At 31.3% G+C, this 6,000-nt stretch overlaps 1 protein-coding gene across 1 annotated transcript in view; it reads right to left on the reverse strand.

Annotated features, from left to right (window-relative positions):
- LOC129960598 (alpha-N-acetylglucosaminidase-like) overlaps nt 1–964 on the reverse strand; it is a 159,079-nt gene extending 158,115 nt beyond the window's left edge. Inside the window, exon 1 of the mRNA XM_056074100.1 lies at nt 825–964. The gene's annotated coding sequence lies outside the window, so the exon portion shown is untranslated. The remainder of the gene's footprint in view (nt 1–824) is intronic.
- Between the last annotated feature and the right edge of the window lie 5,036 nt (nt 965–6,000).

Consider the following 6,000-nt stretch of genomic DNA (forward strand, 5'->3'; position numbering starts at 1 on the left):
TAAATTCTAAGTATTTTTTAAAAATTATAGATTTCCTTCATTTTTTAGACATATATATCTGAATATTTATATAGACATATATATCTGAATATTTATATAGACATATATATCTGAATTCATATTAATAATGAATAAGACTGTTTACCTTTTAATGCTTTTATTGAAACATAGGTCAGATTTATTTTTAGGGCTTAAATATCAATAAAAACTCAGAAATACCCATTTCCTTGAAAATAATTTATTTCTGGTACTATAAGCTTCCTTGAAACGGATCATAAATTGGAAAAAAAATGTTCCGAGTTGTTACCTAAAATATCCCGTCACTGATGGGGAAAGAAAATATTTTTAATACTCTTTCCCTAAACAAGCTTATAAATTCTACATAATATTATATTATTTAAAATAACATGCTTAAAGAAGTTTTTACTTTTTATCAAAAGCACAGCAGATATTTTACCACAGAGACGAATGTGTCTTTATTTTTTCATTAAAGACATAAGTAGAATCTCAGTCATATATTAATACGATAATAACTGATATTTCAGTTTGATTCAAAGAAGTCAGCATGCTATAACCTTAAATATAATACCTACTTCTCTGTATTTAAATATTATCACGCTAAATTTGATAAAGCAGACTTGATAATGTTTACGATTATCTAACAATGAAGATATCAAAATCTCTAAAGGGTCAAAGATCCTAAAAAGGGATGACTTTTGAAGATTATCAGCCATACAGATACTGAATATTTTCGAAAAGAAAAATAAAGATACAGTCCAAAGGAAGAAAACAAAAACAATAGGAGTCTAAAATTAATACATTACCTTTATTTTTTCTCCCGACAAATATAAAAATATCCCTTCTATGTTAAGCGGGCATTCCTTGAAAAGATACTTAACAGTTTACCACTTATCGATGACGTAGCCTCTGTTATCTTGCTTCTCTTGCAAAGAAAGCTCTGTTACGAAACGTCTCGAAAACTCAGTCAATAATCAGTTTTCCGTGCTATCTTCTAATCTGATATGATTCGAAGAACTCGATTTCGAAACTATGGAGAAGAAAACGTGCAGGGAGAAGGATCAGTTCTGTCCATCGGAATCCATGCCTTCCTGATTATGAAATGATCGATATTGTTTCGTCATTTATTTTTTTAAAAAGCAATACTAAAAGCAATTTAAAAAAATAGATTGCTGTGAAAATTATAAGTGATTTAAACAGTATATTTAGAATAATAAAAATAGTCTGTGCAGAAATTATACAATACTTATGTTTACTAAATTGCCGTAAAAATGTGGCAATGCAAAATGTTGAAAACATGATATATATGTAATAATAATGATTATTCCAAGATGTACCTCTGGATATACCTCATATACTTCGCAGGCTGTATAATTGCCGATAGTATCAGCACGATTCACATTGTAATCGATGCAAATTATTCGGAGCCTTTTTCATTCTTCCTCCGTTAGATGCGAAAAATCTCTCAAGCAATTAAGACATATTTTGTGTTTCTTTTAGAAATCAACTACAAATGCTTCTGTATTCCTTTGAACTGTTTTATAGATTTTTTTTATGAGTGAGTTTTTGTGAAAATTCGGTTTCAATTAATAATATCTATTATTCGAGGGTTATTTTGGAATGCATCTTACCATCTAATCATAGATCAAAATAATGAGGTTGGCATCAAACTGGCACCCTCTTCTTTAAAATTTCGAAGCACATTACTTAAATTTACGGTACACAATAAAAAACGTTTGAGTGAAGTCAGATTAGACTATAGGAGGTTACTTTACACAAATCACTTAAAAAAGAAATGATACTATTGATATTGTCACTTTTTTTAAATTCCTATGCATTTTAGAGCCCTTATTCTTCTTATATTATTATTATTATTATTAAATAATAATAATAATAATGTAAAAGTATGGTGTGCCATAAATATAAGCAAAGGGTTTCTTAAAAAGATGAGAAACACTTGAGAAAAAATGTGCTGAAAAAACGTGAAACATTTGAGAGAAAATATGTTGAAGTATCCGTATGTTGCATAATATGAATATTTTCAGCATAGAGTTCTTTCCAATCTAACCATTTTTTTTTAAAAATATAAGACTCATTCCCTATAACAGGGAAAAGAGTTGACAAGTTCAAATATGATTATTATATTCTACCCAACCCTGAAGCCGGAATAGTCTGGTTGGTAGTTCGCCGGATTCGCATCCCTTCGGTTGTGAGTTCGAACACCACCGTCCGAAGACTCTCGGTGTAATTGGTGGCTGGTGCACATATAAATCTATCGTAGCCACAAAGGCCTCCAATACCACTGGTGGTACTGTATCAGAGGTGATCATTCACTGATTCAGGCGTAAATTACGATCTGTGGATGAGTGAATGAAATGTATAAATGAAGTCCGCCCGTGAAAAGGGCTGTGACGCCTGAGTAGCTAAGACATATTGTTGGCCCCAAATGGTGCTACTGAAACAAGAGACGCTAAAGTTCAGCTTAAAATCGTTGGCTTTGCCCGTGGGCTTGTCTATGACAAGTGCCATAAACAACAACAACCCAATCCTAATATTCTAGTCTCAGAAGTAAATAACTTTACCCTCCGCAGTCTTCATGCAATCAAAACGAAAAGACAGATGAAATATAAGAAGAAAAAAAAAATTAAAGATCGGCTTTTGCATTAAATAAGCTTTAGATTTCTAATTAAAGGGATTAAAAAATACGATAAATAAAAGTAACTGTAAGTTTGGATACTAAAATATTGCTGCTCTGAATTTTGTTAAATGTTATTGATGAAATGCTGTTTTAAATAATATTCCTTGCACAGAAAAATGTTAAGAAAATCAATCTGGAGCCTTTAATAAAATTTTGAACATTTTATGTTTTCTTTTACATCATATGAATTGTCTTTCTCGTGATCTGGGCGTCCCGTGTTCGAGTCCTGATTCAGAAATGGTTGTTCCGTACCCTGTGTTCTATTTGTGAGGTGAGTGAATGAGCCCCCTCTCCCTGTAAAAAGGGGCTGTGCAAGCAAGTGTGTGAGCGTCCTCTTCATATGAACTAGAAGTCAGACTTCTGCCCCCGGGTGCTGAGGGGTCTTTACCCACAGAAGCTACTGCTCCCCTCTTCCGCTATAAAGCGGACACGACATAATCATCATATGACATCGATTCATATTTTGACTGTTAGAAGGGACTAAAAAGGCTGATGTTGTCATGGAAAACAAAACATTTAGCATTTGAAAATAATTTTGTAAATATAATATGCCATTAATTTTAATAAATATTCATTTTCTAAACGCATAATTCTATTATTGTTGCTAAATATTTATTTTCTAAGTATTTTATTTCTAATTCAGTATTGAAATGCTCATTTTTCCAGACAGTATTCCTAATTTGTTGGGAAACATTCATTGCGTTTGCCTTCACTTTGAAAGAATACATAATTAATGAAACGTTCTTTGTATACTCAATTGTTTTTCTGCTATTTAATAGTATAATTCAGATTCTTTTTTCAGAAATTTTTTGTTGTTACTAAAATGAGAAAAACTATGTTTACTAAAATGAGAAAAACAATGTTTTTCTCATTTAAGCAATAGTTTTTCATATTATTTTTTAAAGTTTCATTTCTTCAACTATATATCAACATAATGAAGTTTCATTTCATAATCTTAGAATCTATTTTTTACGTATTTTTGGTATATTTTATTTTTATTTTAAATCAATTTCATTTCATTATGTTAAATACTTTCTTGTGCTTTCTTTTCTGAAATACTGCTAAAATACTCAATTCAGTTTTCAAAAATTTTCACTGTTTCAATCTCATTGCATTTTTTACAATACATTTAAAACTTTGACTGAACTTTCATCTCGTGTTGTATATTTGAAAAATAATATTTTCAGTACCCTTTTATCATTTATTATTTTTAGAGGTCGTTTGGCTGACCAATGTAGCAATAAATATCTGCAATCTTTAAGTCATACTTTGAATGATAAAGAAATATCGGTTCTATATTATGAACATTTCAAAAAATATATATACTTGATAGACTTTATGTTCTGTGATACCACAAATCATAGCTGGTAAGAAATGATACATATATAGAGTGTGTTCATTTCTCTGGTGACTTATAAACTGAAGTGTTGTCATTTCGTGTAAGTCACATTTGGAGTTTATTTCATGATTTGAATTCTTGGTGGCGAATGAACACAATTTCATTTCATGGCCATATTCGAAATGGTTTATCTTTTTATTCCATAACATGCATCTGCATAGAGTTGTATAGCGATTGAATCAGTCATTATATAGAAATAATACATATCGCCAGTGGACTTGAACTGGTAGTTAGGTTTTAGTGAGATTAAGGTCCTGTTTTAAAGCTTAAAGTCTTCTGTTTTGGGAATGAGTTTTATAATTTTAGACCATGATCATTCACAAGGTGACTAGTGCCCCATTTCCAAAATTCCACACCAAAGTAACGAGAGCACCTTTGAGTCCGATATTTAATTTCGTGTGGCATGTTAATATTTAATGCGAACGAGACCGATATACTCAAGATACATTTGATGTAATAATGCATCTACGACCTTATGATTCTAAAGCCGATAATCTTATACCAAACAACAGCAACCTGATATATAGAACTAGAGAGGTTAATTTTACTCTGCATATGCTATTTCATAAAACACAGATGTAAAAATAATATACGCTAGAGTTCGATGAAAATTGAAAAACCACTTTCAGTAAATTTCATCTTACTTAAATTAAGATTCCGTTTGGAAGCAATACGAGGCCTATTTCGGAATGGACCTTGCAATTTTGAACCGTTCTTGGATGATGAAGAGGATTTCTAAGTCGTCACACCACCTGGGGGACCTTTGACCAACAATATCAATTTCAAGGGGCATAAGGCTCTACAAATAGTTGATCTTTGGTACTATCGAGTTTTGAACCCGGCACAATCCGATAATGAAGAAACCAGATTGTACCATCACGTTCACCGATCTCAAAAGCTAGTATACATGGTGATATAGTTTTGACACGGGTTTGGAAAAGGATTAGAATTTTACCAAACACTCTCTTGGAGAAGAGGCCACCTCTGTCTGGGTAATAGGGACGTGCGGAAACATGAGTTGAAAGCAACTGCTATCTTTAACTGTAGTGTTTCCGAGGTGATGAGAAATTTGCAATGAGTATTTATATAATTTTATTTCTCAGTGTTACTATGATTTTAGAGATATATTTTGTTTCAATAAATATTTGTTTCATCAATTCATCTTTACATAGTAGTAAAATTATAGAAAAATACATGAAACAATGAATATTGCAGTTCAATTTGGTAACGAATTTATTTACAATAACATATATAGAGATACGCTAAAGGTTACGAAAAACGATTAAAAACACGGGAAAGGTTTTCATTTCCCGCTATATTTATACAGTAGCATTGAACTCAAAGCCAGAAATCGAAGTGACATGATTACTAGGACTAGACCTTGTCCCAATTTTGACGCATGCGTAGTAACTGGTAATAGATTACAAATGAGAGAAAAAAAATTAGAGGGGAAGAAAGCAGCACTGTATTAAAAAGAAAACCTTCTCCTTTTGTGAATTAATTATACCTCTGTGGTTCTATTCTATTCAGTGTATTAATGTGGTTCTATTCCTCTGTGGTTCCATTCAAGTTCAGTGTATTAATACTAATTTTTGCATTTCAAGAAGGACTTTTCCCATGTGTTTGTATAATAATTATAAATTTTTAATCATTAATTATGTTATGACCAGGTTGATTATCTCTAACACTATAAGTTTTTAAGATATAGCAAATACTTATGACATTCATTATCCAATGCATTTCCTCTGCCAAAAATACCATCGGCATTTTTATTATTAGCATATAAACACTGATTAGGTCATTTCGTTTCGAAGATTACAACTAGATTCTATCTAGAGGGATCTGATCTTTCTTCCATTAACCTTTAAAAAATTCCAGGCCTTAT

This window comes from Argiope bruennichi, chromosome X2 (assembly GCF_947563725.1).
Source record: "Argiope bruennichi chromosome X2, qqArgBrue1.1, whole genome shotgun sequence".
In the NCBI taxonomy this organism is placed as follows: Eukaryota; Metazoa; Arthropoda; class Arachnida; order Araneae; family Araneidae; genus Argiope; species Argiope bruennichi.